The sequence below is a fragment of the Canis lupus genome, chromosome 8 (assembly GCF_011100685.1).
Source record: "Canis lupus familiaris isolate Mischka breed German Shepherd chromosome 8, alternate assembly UU_Cfam_GSD_1.0, whole genome shotgun sequence".
In the NCBI taxonomy this organism is placed as follows: Eukaryota; Metazoa; Chordata; class Mammalia; order Carnivora; family Canidae; genus Canis; species Canis lupus.
Genome location: NC_049229.1, coordinates 31,419,094 through 31,434,853, shown reverse-complemented (window position 1 = coordinate 31,434,853; position 15,760 = coordinate 31,419,094). Strand labels below are relative to the sequence as shown.

The following is a 15,760-nucleotide window of genomic DNA, read 5'->3' as shown; positions in this document are numbered from 1 at the left end:
ATTTTACCTCCCACACATCCTACTTTAGTAAATACCCTAGCAAAACAAGGCAAAAAAAAAAAAAAAAAAAAGGAGAAAGAGAAATACATGGGAAACAGGAGCATAATTAAGACAAGTCACAGGGTGTCAGTTGAACAACAATTCTAAACAAAGCATACAGAACAGGAAGATAGAGGGTATCCAGGAAAGGAACTATGAAGAGAGATACTAGAAATTTGATACTATGTTTAAAAAATGGAAAAATTAAGGAACTATAAAAGCAATATCCCTCAAAAAAACAATACAACTGAGAATTCTGATATGGGGAGATAATGACATCCTGTTTTATCTTTGGAGAATTACCTTTTCCCCACCCCTAATACATGTGATTCACACACGACTGACCCCATACCCAACTGTAAGAGTATGCATATTGACCAGGCTGTTAATTATTCAAATCTATTCTCTTTTTCAGAAACAAACACAAAGCCTAGAATCTGTACAGGTGGGTAAGGGGTGGGCAGGGTGTGGAGGATCCTGAAAATAAAGCTAAAGGAGAAAATCAGACTGGTAACAGCAAGAGAACAACTCTTCAAAGCAAGGTGTGAACACCTGGATCCAATCCTACTCTACCCTCCTGGACTCAATTCTGGGATCCAATTTTCTTTTTCGCTTAAGTTATGGTTGCTCTGTTTTTGTTGTTGTTGTTGTTTTTAAGATTTTATTGATTTATTCATGAAGAACACAGAGAGAGGCAGAGACACAGGCAGAGGGAGAAACAGGCTCCATGCAGGGAGCCCGACAGGGGACTTGATCCTGGAATCCAGGATCATGCCCTAGGCCAAAGGTGGTGCTAAACCGCTGAGCCACTGGGCTGCCCGCCCTGGTTTTCTAATACAAGTTAGGACCTCTCTTTTAAATAGTCCTCTTTCAAAGCAAGAAGTCAAAAGATATCACCTATTGTTATTGAAATAAAAATAAATACATAGCACTTACCAAGGTGACCAGAGAGCTAAAAAGTGATAGAACTACAGCAGAAAGAAGATGGGAAATGGGGTAGTGGTGTTGGGAAATAAATTGTAATGGGTCTTCTATGTCTTTCAGGCAAGACACTGCTCTTTTTTCTGGACTATTATTTTCAAGGATGTTCACATAGCAAACAGCCTTGCAAGACAGAAAGTGTTTTCTTCACGAAAAAAAACCAGGCATGGTTTCCCTCTGGAACAAAGGGCAGGCATGCTTACTGCAGGTTATAAAATATTTGAAATCTCTAAGATCAGAGTTTTCTCCAGGAACAAAACTCACTATGTGAACAGGTATTATGTGGCTCTCTCTGCAGTACCCTGTGGGAACTGAGGTTCAGAACACTGGCACAAATGAATGCTGATACTCTGGCTACTGCTACTGCAATGAATAATAAACTGTACTTCATCTCAAACTCTGTGCCTTCTACCAGCATCCATGAAACTGTGGCAGGTTAACTTGTTAGCTTCAAGTAGGGTAAAATCTCAGATCCCTTCTTGACAGGTGGTAAATGAGATCTAAATCTTGACGATCACTGAAGAAAGTCAACAGATAATGCTTAAAATTGGCAAATCAAGAAATGGAAAAACTATGTTAACATGGGGAATCATGAGTCAAACACAGAAACAACTGAAGTGGTTTCAAAGGAGAGGGAACTGAGGTGGGGAAGGGGAGAGACGGGATCACTGCTTTCATCATAAATCCTTCTGAACTATTACATTTTTCTCCCATAATGAACATGCATTAGCGCCTGCCTTTGGCCCAGGGCGTGATCCTGGAGTCCTGGGGTCGAGTCCCTCAATGGGTTCCCTACATAGAGCCTGCTTCTCCCTGCCTGTGTCTCTGCCTCTCTCTGTCTCTCATGAATAAATAAATAAAATCTTAAAAGAGAAAGAAGAAGAAAGGAAAGGAAAGGAAAGGAAAGGAAAGGAAAGGAAAGGAAAGGAAAGGAAAGGAAAGGAAAGGAAAGGAAAGGAAAGGAAAGGAAAGGAAAGGAAAGGAAAGGAAAGGAAAGGAAAAAAAGAAAGAAAAGAAAGAAGCAAGCCTCTGCTGGCTACTTCAAAGGGGGGAAAAAGTATTAAGAAAAAGCTTTTTTCAGTATTTTAGCCCACTAAAATTGAATGGGAGTATCAAGAAAAGCACCTCAGGGATCCCTGGGTGGCGCAGCGGTTTGGCGCCTGCCTTTGGCCCAGGGCGTGATCCTGGAGACCCGGGATTGAATCCCACGTCGGGCTCCCGGTGCATGGAGCCTGCTTCTCCCTCTGCCTATGTCTCTGCCTCTCTCTCTCTCTGTGACGATCATAATAAATAAAAATTTAAAAAAAAAAAAAAAGAAAAAAAAAAGAAAAGCACCTCATTCAGCAGGATGTTCTCATCACAGTTCTAGAAACCTAAAAGAGAAACACTCTCACCAATGATCATCTCAGGCCAAAAAAAGTCTCAACATATCTCTAAAGTAAGTACTTCATTTCTTGCTTTGGAGCATTTTTTAAAATAAAATTATTCTATCCACACAATTGTGTCCTATAACCTTTCCTATGCAGAGCACATTACAGGTTTCAGCATATACAAAAGTATCCTTAAACATAATTTCCTGCAACTGTAGATTCTAATTCACCCTTCACAAATCACCAGTGCTTTAAAACTTAAATTAAATTTAATTGTTCTTGAGCTAAACCAAATCTAAATAATAGAAGATATGGTTAGGAGCCAATCCTGGTTTTATTTAAAATATACTTTAAGTTGTATTAGTTAACTGCTTCAATCACAGTGGCCTCATTCAATCAACTGGAGTCATGAGAAGCTAGAGCAAATAAAAAAGATAAAGGTCTCTGTGACATCAGAGTTCCACTAAGTTGTTTCTCTTTTTCATTTCTAGGTGCTCTTCACCAGGAAAACAGTTTGGGTAGTCAAGTTCCTCTACAAGTCATACTGCTTGGATTTGAATTCCAGCTTCAACACACTTACTGGCTAGGCTAACTGTTTGACCTCTAAAACCTCTTAGGTTCCCCCCTCCCCCCCAAAAAAGATAAGAATGTATTCCTCAAAGGGTTTTAAAAAAGATTAGAAAATAAAATTCAGGGGGATCCCTGGGTGGCGCAGCGGTTTGGCGCCTGCCTTTGGCCCAGGGCACGATCCTGGAGACCCGGGATCGAATCCCACATCAGGCTCCCGGTGCATGGAGCCTGCTTCTCCCTCGGCCTATGTCTCTGCCTCTCTCTCTCTCTCTGTGACTATCATAAATAAATAAAAATTGAAAAAAAAAATATTTAAAAAAAAAAAAAAGAAAAGAAAATTCACATAAAATGTTTAGTATAGAGCCAGTCCAAAGAAAGGAAGGAAGGAAGCTATTACTACTGTCATTCCTCACTTTGTGGAAAGCCACCTCCTATAGGAAGTAGATGCACCCAGTGGAACACACTCAAACCTAGAAACTCTTATTAACTAAACCACCACTGAAGGCTAGGACAAACGACTTCACCAAAAAGATGCTAGAGGTTTGAAGCACATTGTACTTCAGTAAAGCCAAAACTTAGTCCCTTTCCACCAAGGGAGTACAGTACTTAAACCTTGCACAGGTTTTGCCTTGGTATTATAATAGAACACAGCAGTCTCCAAAAACAAAACTTTTAAAATAATGGAAATAGTACTTTTAAATACAAATTTTTAAAACAAAAATGATTTTATAACTTCTTTTTTTAAAGATTTTATTTATTTATTCATGAGAGACACAAAGAGAGAGAGAGACAGAGAGAGAGAATCAAGCAGAGACTCAAGCAGAGGGTGAAGCAGGCTCCATGCAGGGAGCCTGACATGGGACTCGATCCCAGGACTCCAGGATCACACCCTGGGCTGAAGGCGGTGCTAAATACCTAAGCCACCCGGGCTGCCCCATATAACTTACTTTCTCACATGTTACATTCTTCCTACCTTCATTCAGTCAACAAATGCTTGCTGAGCACCTATGAGGCACCTGAAATACAGTGAACAAATAGTCAAAGCCCCTAAAGGAACTGACATTGGTGGTGAAACAGACAGTAATGGTCCTAATTACATAGTATATGTTTCAAGGAGGTAATTGTTATGGGAAAAAAACTGACTAGATAAAGGAATTTGGAAGTACAGGGAGAGGGAAGTGGTTGCCATTTTAAACAGAGTAGTCGATATAGGCTTCTTGAGAAGGTGATATATAAGAGATTCACAGGAGATGAGAAGTTAGGCATGAAGGTTTATTATCTACAAGAATAGTGTTCCAGGCACAGGGAAAAGCCAACACAAATCCTGAGGCAAGCATATGCCTACCTGATTAACATCACCACCACTACCTAACAAATTAGCAAAAACGTCAGCTAATGTTAGTCTCTCAACAATATCTCCCTCTTTGCCCAAAATATGTGTGCTAGAAAAATCAAAAGAAAGAAATCAATTTATAAATATTCATTCATTCAACAAATGTTTACTGAACACTAACCATGTGCTAGACACCACTTTCACACTAAGGACAAAGGAAAAAACATGAGACACACTACTTTCTGTTCTAAATTATAAAGACCTCAGAAGGGGCCTGAGAATGACCACAAAACCCACTTATTAAGTATAGAAAATATTTTTTCCCGTTCTTTGGCTTATTAGGGCTTCATTGTTTATTAAAAAAAAGATTTACAGAAACCCAACCTCCCATAAAATGGAATGATACTACACTGGAAGTATCTTAAAAGTCTCTATCTTTAGAGCATAGATATTGGCCCATTAAGTTTCTTTACCTAAAGAGATGATAATTACAAAAGTACTAACAATGACATTATATACATAGGTTCTCCCTCCTGTCCCTAAAGGACCAAAACATTGCTACTGGGAGTCTAATCATTTTTCTACCACTTTCCAAAGTCACTTCAATTAGATTTTTTTTTTTCAATTAGATTTTTAAAAATGCGATCTACCAAGTGAAAGGTTCAATGCTATGTGCTACAGTAACTAAGTAAGACGTCTCTGCCCTCTAAGACATCATGTGGTTTGGGAAAACATATGTATACATCTTTTTTTGAATGCTATTTCCTACTTCAAAAGTAAGTAAAGTTCATACCATCTGGTTGAATGGAAAACTACTAAGAATTTTTTTCCTCATGTTCCAACCAAAAGCTTATTTTATAGAGTTGAAAACATATTTTATTTTATTTTATTTTATTTTTTATTTATTTATGATAGTCACAGAGAGAGAGAGAGGCAGAGACACAGGAAGAGGGAGAAGCAGGCTCCATGCACTGGGAGCCCAACGTGGGATTCGATCCCGGGTCTCCAGGATCGCACCCTGGGCCAAAGGCAGGCACTAAACCGCTGCGCCACCCAGGGATCCCTGAAAACATATTTTAAAAACATTTATTATTCTAGGGCACCTGGGCTCAGTCAGTTGACCGTCTAACTCTTGGTTTTGGCTCAGGTCACCATCTCAGGGTCCTAGGATAGAGCCCCACCTGGGGCTCCATGCTCAGCAGGGAGTCTGCTGAAGATTCTCTACCTCCACCTCCTCCTCTGCCCCTCCACCTCCCACTTGTGGGTGTGTGTGCTCTGCCAAATAGTTTTTTTTAAAAAAACACTTATTACTCTATAAAAAATTATAATTTAGAACAATATACTTTATTTATCTGAGCCCACACAGCAACTGGAGAATAAAAGGTCAGTAAGAGAAACACAAGAAATATAGAGAAAGGGAACTAAATGGAATATATTTGGTTACTTACTTTTTCCCCAATTAAGTTAAAGTGTATTTTAAAATTAACTGGAACATATTTCTACATGTTAAGGAATGTATGCAAGAAAATAAGAGGGAAAAAAATTACTGCATTTTAACCTTGTGCCCTGAATCTCCATTTTAAGAGAGCAACTCCTAAAAAACACATTATTCATCTTGTCTTCCTATCAGTTTACTGTGTAGTAGGGGCATACCTCAGAGATATTGTGGGTTCAGTTCAGACCACCACAAAAAGCAAATACCAAAAAAAAAAAAAAAAAAAAAAAAAAAAAAAAAAAGCAAATACCACTACAAAGTGAGTAAAATGACTTTTCTGCTTTTCTAGTGCATAAAAGTTGTTTACACTATAGTCTATTAAATATCAATAGCATTAAGTCTAACAAACCAATGGACATACATTAATTTCAAAATACTTTACTACTAAAAAGTGCTAACTATCATCTGAGCTTTACGTGAGTCTTAATTATTTTTACTGGTAGAGGGTCTTAACCTCTATGCTGATGGCTGGTAACTGATCAGGATAGTGGTTGCTGTGGCAATTTCTTAAAAAAAAAAAAAAAAAAAAAAAAAAAAAAAAAAAACAACAATGAAGTCGGCCACATTGACTCTTCCTTTCACAAGAGTTTCCCTTAGCAAAGCAGTGCTATTTGATAGCATTTTACCAACAGAATTCCTTTACAAATTGTAGTCAATCCTCTCAAATCTTACTGCTGCTTTATCAACTAAGTTTATGTAATATTCTAAATCCTTTGTTTTCATTCCAACAATCTTTACATCTTTGCTAGGAGTTAACTCTACTTCAAGAGACCATTCTTTTGCTCATGTATAAGAAGCAACTCTTCATCTGTTCAAGGTTGATTATGAGACTGCAGCAACTCAGTCCCATCTTCAGGCTCCATTTCCTTTTTTCTGGTCTTTTTTAGATTTATTTGACACAGAGAGAGCACAAGCAGGCAGAGTGGCATGCAGAGGGAGAGGGAGAAGCAGACTCCCCACTAAGCAGAGAGCCTGATGCGGGGCTCAATCCCAGGATCCTGGGATTATGACCCTCGCTGAAGGCAGACGCCCAACAGACTGAGCCACCCAGGCACCCTTCAGGCTCCACTTCTAATTGTAGTTCTCTTGCTGTTTCACATCTGCAGTTACTTTCTCCACTGACGTCTTGAAATTCTTAAAGTCATCCATGAGGATTAAAACCAACTTCTTCCAGATTCCTGTTAATGTTGATAATCTGACCTCCTCCCAGGAACCACAATATTCTTAATAACATCTAGAATGATGCCTCCTTTCCAGAAAGTTTTCAATTTTGCCCAGATCCATCAGAGGAACAACTAATCTATGACAGCTATATAGACTTACAAAATGGTTTCTTAAATAAAAAGACTTGAAAATCGAAAGGATTCCTTGATCCATGGGCCACAGAATGGATGTTGTGTTAGCAGTCATGAAAACAACATCCTCATTACAGCCCTCGGGTGGCCAATGAGCAGTGATTATTTCAGTATCTGAGCAGTAGGTATCACTCAAAAGTGGGCTTAAAATATTTGGTAAACCATGTTGTAAACAGATGTGCTGTCATCCAGGCTTTGTTCCAATTATAGAGCACAGGCAGAGTAGAGTTAGCATAATTCTTAAGGGCTCTGGGATTTCTGGAATGGCAAATTGGCATTGCCTTTGATTTAAAGTCATCATTAGCATTAGACCCTTAACAAGAGTTAGCCTGTCCTTTGAAGACTTGAAACCAGGCATGAACTTCTTCTAGCTATAAAAGTCCTAACAGGCTGCTTCTTCCAACATAACTCTACTTCATTTACATTGAAAATCTGTTGTTGAATGTAGACACCTTCATTAATCATTTTAGCTCTTTATCTTCTAGGTAACCTGCAGCTTGTACATCAGCACTTGTTGCTTCACTTTGCACTTTTAGGTTATTGAGAGGGCTTCTTAAACCTCACAAACCAACCTCTGCTAGTTTCAAACGTTTCTTCTGAAGCTTCCTCACCTTGTTTAGCCTTCAAAGAATTGAAGACAATGAGGGCCAAGCTCTGGATTAGGCTTAAGGGAATGTTGTAGCTAGTCTGATCTTCTATCCAGCCCATACTAAAACTTTCTTCTTACCAGCAATAAGGCTGTTCTGTTTTCTCTTCATTCATATATGCACTGGAGTAGCACTTTTAATTTCCTTCAAGAACTTTTCCTTTGCATTCATAACTTGGCTGTGCAGCACAAGAAGCCTAGCTTTCAGCCCGTCTCAGCTTTGGACATGCCTTCTTCATGAAGCTTAATGATTTCTACCTTTGATTTCAAAGTAAGAGATGTGTAACTCTTCCTTTCACTTGAACACTGAGAAGCCACTTTAAGTTTATTAATTGGCCTAATTTCAATATGTCGTGTCTCAGGCAATAGGGAGATCCAAGGTGTTTGGGATAGGACAGTTGGTCAGTGGAGCAATCAGAACATTTATTGAGTTCATAGTCTTATATAGGCACAGTTTGTGGCATCCCAAAACAATTACAATCAAAGATCACTCACGCAAATCACCCAAATAGAATGATGAAAAGGTCTGAAATACTAAAGAATTACCAAAATGTGACAGAGACACAAACTGCCCAAATGCTGCTGGAAAAAATGGTACTGATAGATTTGCTCAACACAGGATTACCACACTTTGTAAATAATGCAAAATCTTCAAAATGCAATAAAGTAAAATGCAATAAAACAAGGTATGCCTGTACTTGTTATGGGTATGGCCAATGAAACATGATTGGAAATGTTGTCAAGTGGCAGCTTCTAAAAATCTTCCTGTAAAAAGGCTGGCAGGGAACCTTTGCCCCTTCTTGCATCAAGCAGTGTGGAATGGGCTGCAATAGCTGGAGATCCAGCTAGGTCAATAAAGACATGGGCAACAAACAGTGGAGAGAGAATAGTATGGGAAGAGCCAAGGGGTGGGGTAAGGAATGAAAACAGACTAGATGGCTTTCTCTCAACTGCAGGGTTTGTTATATACAATTGTCAAAACTTACCAAACTGTCTGCTTAATCCCTGTGTATTTTACTGTATTCATTATGCCTCAAAACAAGAGAAATACCATGAGTGCTATATCAGCCCTAGACCATCCACCTTAACTTTTATAAGAGAAATACTTTGTTATTTAACCCACTGCTAATTTAGATGTTCTATCACTAAATACACTCTTCATATAACAATACATAAAAGACAAAAATCAAATGAAAAAGGCAAGATAATAGTATGTAGAATATATTATCATTTATGTTTTTTAGAAGTAGGGAGAAGAGAACTGTTGCCTCCAGTGAGGGGAAAAGCGTGCTCAACAGACAGAAGAGAGAAAACTCACTTTTTGCACCTTTTAATATTTTGAACCATGTGAACACATTACCTCTCTAAAAAAATAAATGGGGACGCCTGGGTGGCTCAGCAGTTAAGCATCTGCCTTTGGCCCAGGGTGTGATCCTGGAGTCCCAGGATCGAGTCCCACATCGGGCTCCCTGTACGGAGCCCACTTCTGCCTCTGCCTATGTCTCTGTCTCTCTGTCTCTCTCATGAATAAATAAATAAAATTAAAAATAAATAAATAATGTTCTTTAATCCTATTAAACATTCCATTTAATATTTTTGAAATTTTGGTATATGTAGATTTTTAGCGATTTAAAGACTTATTGACTTTAGTTTCAATATGATCTCATACTGGACTAATTACCCAAAAAAACACCAGACACAAAAATGACAAAAGAAAATGTTGGGGGCAGCCCAGGTAGCTCAGTGGTTTAGCGCCACCTTCCGCGCAGGGCCTGATCCTGAAGACCCAGGATCAAGTCCCACGTCGGGCTCCCTGCATGGAGCCTGCTTCTCCCGCTGCCTGTGTCTCTGCCTCTCTCTCCTCTGTGTCTCTCATGAATAAATAAATAAAATCTTAAAAAAAAAAAAAAAAAAAAGAAAAGAAAATGTTGGAAGGGGGAAAAAGGCAAGGAGAATGCTGAAAACACTTCTTTCGAGGAAAAAAGACAAGCAAAAATTTTAACACAAAAGAGAGGCATTGGGGCCATTCTACTGCTGGAAATACATTATTTATCTTTTAATTTCTCATTATCTACTTTTAGTAAGAACAAACAAAGGCAGCTAGCTAAATCAAAAGGCCAACAGGATTTTTCTCTGATTAGCTGAAAGGATCATACAAAAGGTTCTTTCTAGTTAGGGAAGTATAGATTATGAAGAGTTACAAATAGTAACTGAAAGTCTGTGAATTAAATTAGAAATTGAAATAAAATGAGGATTTCTCAGAAATTTATCAAAGTGACCTTCCCTGGTTTTCCTTTCTCAACACTTTTTTAAAATTTACATATTTTAATCCTGTTACCTTTTTTCACAGTATAAACAATGTAACAAATTTTTACCGGATTCTACAGAAAACAAAGATTAGTAATTGTCAGACTAGTCCTTCAGGGATTTACTCAAGAAATCAGTTAAGAGGGATCCCTGGGTGGCACAGCGGTTTGGCGCCTGCCTTTGGCCCAGGGCGCGATCCTGGAGACCCGGGATCGAGTCCCACGTCGGGCTCCCGGTGCATGGAGCCTGCTTCTCCCTCTGCCTATGTCTCTGCCTCTCTTTCTCTCTCTCTCTCTCTCTCTCTGTGTGACTATCATAAATAAATAAAGAAAAAAAAAAAAAAAAAGAAATCAGTTAAGACTTTTAAAGGAGGGGATCCCTGGGTGGCCCAGAGGTTTGGCGCCTGCCTTAGGCCCAGGGCACGATCCTGGAGACCCGGGATCGAGTCCCATGTCGGGCTCCCGGTGCATGGGGCCTGCTTCTCCCTCTGCCTAGGTCTCTGCCTCTCTCTCTCTGTGACTATCATAAATAAAAATAAAAAATAAAAAATAAAAAAAGACTTTTAAGGGAATTCCCACTGAATTATATGACTGTGGTCAAGAGGCAACGTGTATTTAAACCAGAGCCATTATACAAGAGAAAAATTCAACAAGTGTTTGGTAAAAGAAATCCTCAGAAACACTGGGGGCACGTAAACAGATCTTTAATAAAATAAAATCATAATAATATTTAAGTAGTCCTAACAAATAAGCTGGCAAACAAATTTTAATCTTCAAAATTAATTACATATTTTAAAGAAGCATGCTACCCTTGTCTTTATGTCCTTAAAAGAAGGTGAAATCCATGAGATATTCATAAAGGAACAATTCTTAAAAGCTTTACAACTCCTCATTCTCTATTAAAAGAGGATAATTAAAACTTAAGCAGGATAGACAAGGTAGATTCTCAAAGTAAAACAAGATAACTACACTAAGAATTATGTAATTTTTTGGTAATATATGCAAGAATATTTTGGGTTATGAGAACATTTGTAATACAGAACCTAAGCCCCTAGATTAAATAAAGAAGGGAAAAAACAAAATAATTTTTTCAATTCACAAATAAAACAATTACTAATCCTGACTTAAGTTTTCACTTAAATTTTAAGACCACCAATTTTTTTTTTTTTTTTTTAATCAATAGCTCTGGGGATCCCTGGGTGGCTCAGTGGTTTAGCACCTGCCTTTGGCCCAGGGTATGATCATGGAGTCCCAGCACAGAGTCCCACATCGGGCTCCCTGCATGGAGCCTGCTTCTCCCTCTCTCTCTCTGGGTCTCTCATGAATGAATAAATAAAATCTTAAAAAAAAAAAAAATCAATAGTTCTAAAATGTTTTATAACTATAATTTTTAAGTGTAAAAATATTTTAAGTGTAAAAATATTTTTTACTACATAGTCTTACAAATATATGCAACCTGCATGTAAAGTTATGTTTTATAATTTTAGGAAAACTTACAACCTCCTGCTAATTAAAAAAAAAAAAAAAGGAGAACTTTCCAGAAGTTAATGTATCTTAGTAAATAGTCAAACAAAAACAATTTTACTTAATAATATTTGCCAAAAGAGAGGAAAAACTCACAAGGTGTTAAACAAGAAGACAAAAGAATATATTCTTAAAGATTGCTATTTGCCAATGAGTATATAGAAGATTTATAAGATAGTGCTAAGAGAAAAAGTGACGGAAGTTTAACCAAGGTGCTTAACATATGCCTGACATATAAAACATATTGTACTTTTTTTAGTAAACAAATAAGCCTTGAAATTCCTCAAGTTAAAAATGTTGGTTTATAGCTATTTTAACAAGATAACCATATACTATGTTAAATATAACACAGGCAGAGAAAATATCAAATGAAAGCTAGGATTCCTAAAACATAAAGCTATATATGATCTTCTTTAGACTTATTTTTAGGAACCACTTTCATAGTCCTTTTTGTGGTATTCCAAATGAGCTAAAACACTGTAATGGATGATAGAGTTCTTATTCTAGAAGATTGCCTAAACCAGAGAAACCTATCCCCTAGGACTACTAAAGTGTAGTGTGCAGAAAGTACCACGAACCTCCAGAGAATAATCTTGATGACTGAACTTGAAATAAAATCTCTTGGCCTACTTAGGAACAAGTTTGCCACACTTGGTTCCTAGACAATAGAGCAAATGTGTTCTTTGAGACTTTCTTGTCAAACTCAAATTTCATCTTCAGAAACTCCATCTAATCAATAATTCCCTCCTGCAGTTCCAAGAGTGATCGTACAGCTTCAGGTAGATTAGTTTGTAAAATTAAATTCTTTCATTTTCCAGAACCAAATGAATTCTTCAATATACAAACTCCTACAACCGAATTTGCTAGAAAGGTAGAGTCTAAGTTAACCAGCAGAGTAGAAAACAAAACAGAATTTCAAAAAATTTAAAGTTACAAATTTAAATTCCCCCTTAAGATGAGGGGGGAAAAGGGGGTCTGGCTGGCTCAGTTGGAGGAACACGTGACTCTTGATCTCAGGGTTGTGAGTTTGAGTCCCACACTAGATGTAGAACTAAGCCTTTAACTATATATCTAAATTTGGAAACAAGGGATGCCTGGGTGGCTCAGCGGTTAAAGTGTCTGCCTTTGGCCCAGGGCATGATCCTGGACTCCCAGGATCGAGTCCCACATCGGTCTCCCTGCATGGAGCCTGCTTCTCCCTCAGCCTGTGTCTCTGCCTCTCTCTCTCTCTCTCTGTATCTCTCATGAATAAATAAATAAAAATTAAAAAAAAAAAAACAATTTGGAAACAAGATATGAAGCTTAGCATTCAGTAAGAGAGATAAGACTAATAATATTTATGAAACAGTAACAACAAACAATGGTATATGATGAAGTGCTAAAGTGCTAAGTGACTGAGTATTCAATACACACAGTGGAAGCTCAGGAAATCTATTGTAGAGAGACTGGAGGGTCCAAAGAGGTTTTATAGGAACAGGATCCTCATAACGGATGATAACATTTGGAGAAATAAAAAGGGAAGGCACAGCTGAGGAAACTACCTAACTGAACCCCAGGATTATTGCAGGCAGTCCCAGAAACATGTGAAGTACTCAGCTATTAGAAATGACAAATACCCACCATTTGCTTCAACGTGGATGGAACTGGAGGGTATTATGCTGAGTGAAGTAAGCCAGTCGGAGAAGGACAAACATTATATGTTCTCATTCATTTGGGGAATATAAATAATAGTGAAAGGGAATATAAGGGAAGGGGGAAGAAATGTGTGGGAAATATCAGAAAGGGAGACAGAACGTAAAGACTGCTAACTCTGGGAAACGAACTAGGGGTGGTAGAAGGGGAGGAGGGTGGGGGGTGGGAGTGAATGGGTGACGGGCACTGGGGGTTATTCTGTATGTTAGTAAATTGAACACCAATAAAAAATAAATTAAAAAAAAAAAAAGAAACATGTGAAGAAGAAAGATGGTATGAACCACCTTATAAAGTCTTAAAAGCTACTTTAAAATGTGACACAGGAAAGTAAAATCCCAGTGGGATTTTTGTTCAATTAACCCAGCAAGTGTACAAAAAGACTGAAGAGAGTAAATAATGGATTTATAAAACCACAGAGAATTACAGAAATCTAAACCCAGAATGATCATTAGTCTAGATCTGTGTTATCCAATACAGAAGCCACTAGCCACATCTGGTTCTTGAGCATCTTAGATATCACCTGTCTGAACTAATATGAAATTTACATGCAAAACGAACATCAAATTTCAGACTGCCTGAAAAAATTAATGTAAACTATTTCAATAATTTTATATTGATTACATATTGAAATCATGCCATTTAGGATATATTATGTTAAATAACATTATTAAAATTATTTTCGGCAGTTTCTTTTGACCATTTTAATGTAATCTAGAAAATTTTAAATTACATACGGTTCACATTATATTTTTTTTAAGATTTTATTTATTTATTCATGAGAGACAGAGAGAGAGAGAGAGAGAGAGAGGCAGAGACACAGGTAGAGGAAGAAGCAGGCTCCATGCAGGAAGCCCGAAATGGGACTCGATCCCCGGACTCCAGGATCACCTAAGCCAAAGGCAGACGCTGAACCGCTGAGCCACTCAGGCATCCCTCACATTGTATTTCTATTGAACAGCACTGCTCTACAGTTATCTCAACTTTTCTGACCTTCCCATTCCCATGATTTAAACAATTTTAACATATACCTACATAAATGTATATACTTCTAAATTTTACATATATGTGTGTACCACCAAACTTCTGTATTTTACATACAGCATAAAACAAAAACAAAAATAAACACTAAAATAATGAAAAAAATAACCATAAGTTCTAATACTTTTCTTTCTACAACCTAATAGGCTATCCCATATGCTCCACATGGGAGGCTTAGGATGTTAGTAAAGAGACTAATCAAAAAAAAAAAAAAAGAGAGAGAGAGACTAATCAAGGGAAAGATAGATCCAAATTAAAGAATCACTAAAATTTAATAACTGGTTGACTATAGGAGCAAAGGAGAGGGGATGAATTAAGGATCACATAATAAACATCTACTATTTGCTACTTAGCATCCGGTAGCCTCTGAATTTCCCTCAAAGAAAAAAAAGGCTAAGCCATCATGCTGTTTAGGTAGCAATGACCCCAACCTCAGCTGCAGGGGTAGGCCCAGGCTGGCTAAACCAGTTACCAAATCTTATCTAGCCTTAGTTGTTGGTTCAGAAATGTCAATATAACCCAAAGTCAATACATGAAAACATTATCCAGTAGGCTCCTGGGAAGAGAAGGAAGAGAAACTCTCCTAGCTTATACTTCTAGGAAGTTTCTCTAGGAAGAGAAACTCTCCTAGCTTATACTTCTTAAGTACACAGATCCCCCCCAAAAGGTTTGGGTATAGAACTCAGGGTGTCTGTATGCTCAAATGAAGGGGTGAAGGATATCTTAAACTTCACTGATTTTAACAGAAATTTAGCAAGTCATTCTTTTGTGAATTCAGTAAAGGACCACAATATTAATTAATACCCAGTCACTTTGCCACCAGCAAAAATCACAGATTTCCTATCACATTGTCACTGGTTGCAAACGCTTACAAATAGTGACAATGTTCATCACTACTTGGAAATTATTAGACCCATACTAAATCTTATTACTTAACAAAGAAGTACATTAAAAATATATATATTTTGGGGGCTGCTGGGTGGCTCAGTCACTTAAGCATCTACCTTCCGCTCAGGTCATGATCCCAGAGTCCTAGGATGGAGCACCGCATCAGGCTCCCTGCTCAGCGGGCAGGCTGCTTCTCTCCCTGTCCCTCCCTCTTACTCTGCTCTCTCCTGCTCTCAAATAAATAAAATCTTAAAAAAAAAATTTTATAACTGCTCTTTGCAGACCTATGTACTTTATTTAAAAATAACTATGAAGCCCCTTGGTGAGTGTTGACACAATGAGATTTCTGCCCAGTGCTCTAAATGTCAAAGTGAAGAAATTCAATGAAGACTGTGTTAATGGTGGGAGTAACTATGATTCTCTTAAGGTAGCTAAATGCCTCACCAACTAAAAATTAGTGATGCACACAAACAAGATTCCTACTGTCCCTACCTACTATCCAGCAACACCACAGCCAAAGGAA

At 37.9% G+C, this 15,760-nt stretch overlaps 1 protein-coding gene across 7 annotated transcripts in view; it reads right to left on the bottom strand.

The window, feature by feature from the left end:
• FBXO34 (F-box protein 34) overlaps positions 1-15,760 on the bottom strand; it is an 82,221-nt gene that overhangs the window by 61,009 nt on the left and 5,452 nt on the right. Inside the window, exon 1 of one of the 7 annotated variants that reach the window (XM_038544788.1) lies at positions 3,908-3,927. The exons of the other annotated variants lie outside the window; for them this stretch is intronic. The gene's annotated coding sequence lies outside the window, so the exon portion shown is untranslated. Of the gene's footprint in view, positions 1-3,907; positions 3,928-15,760 lie in introns of those variants that run through there. 7 annotated transcript variants of the gene reach the window in all.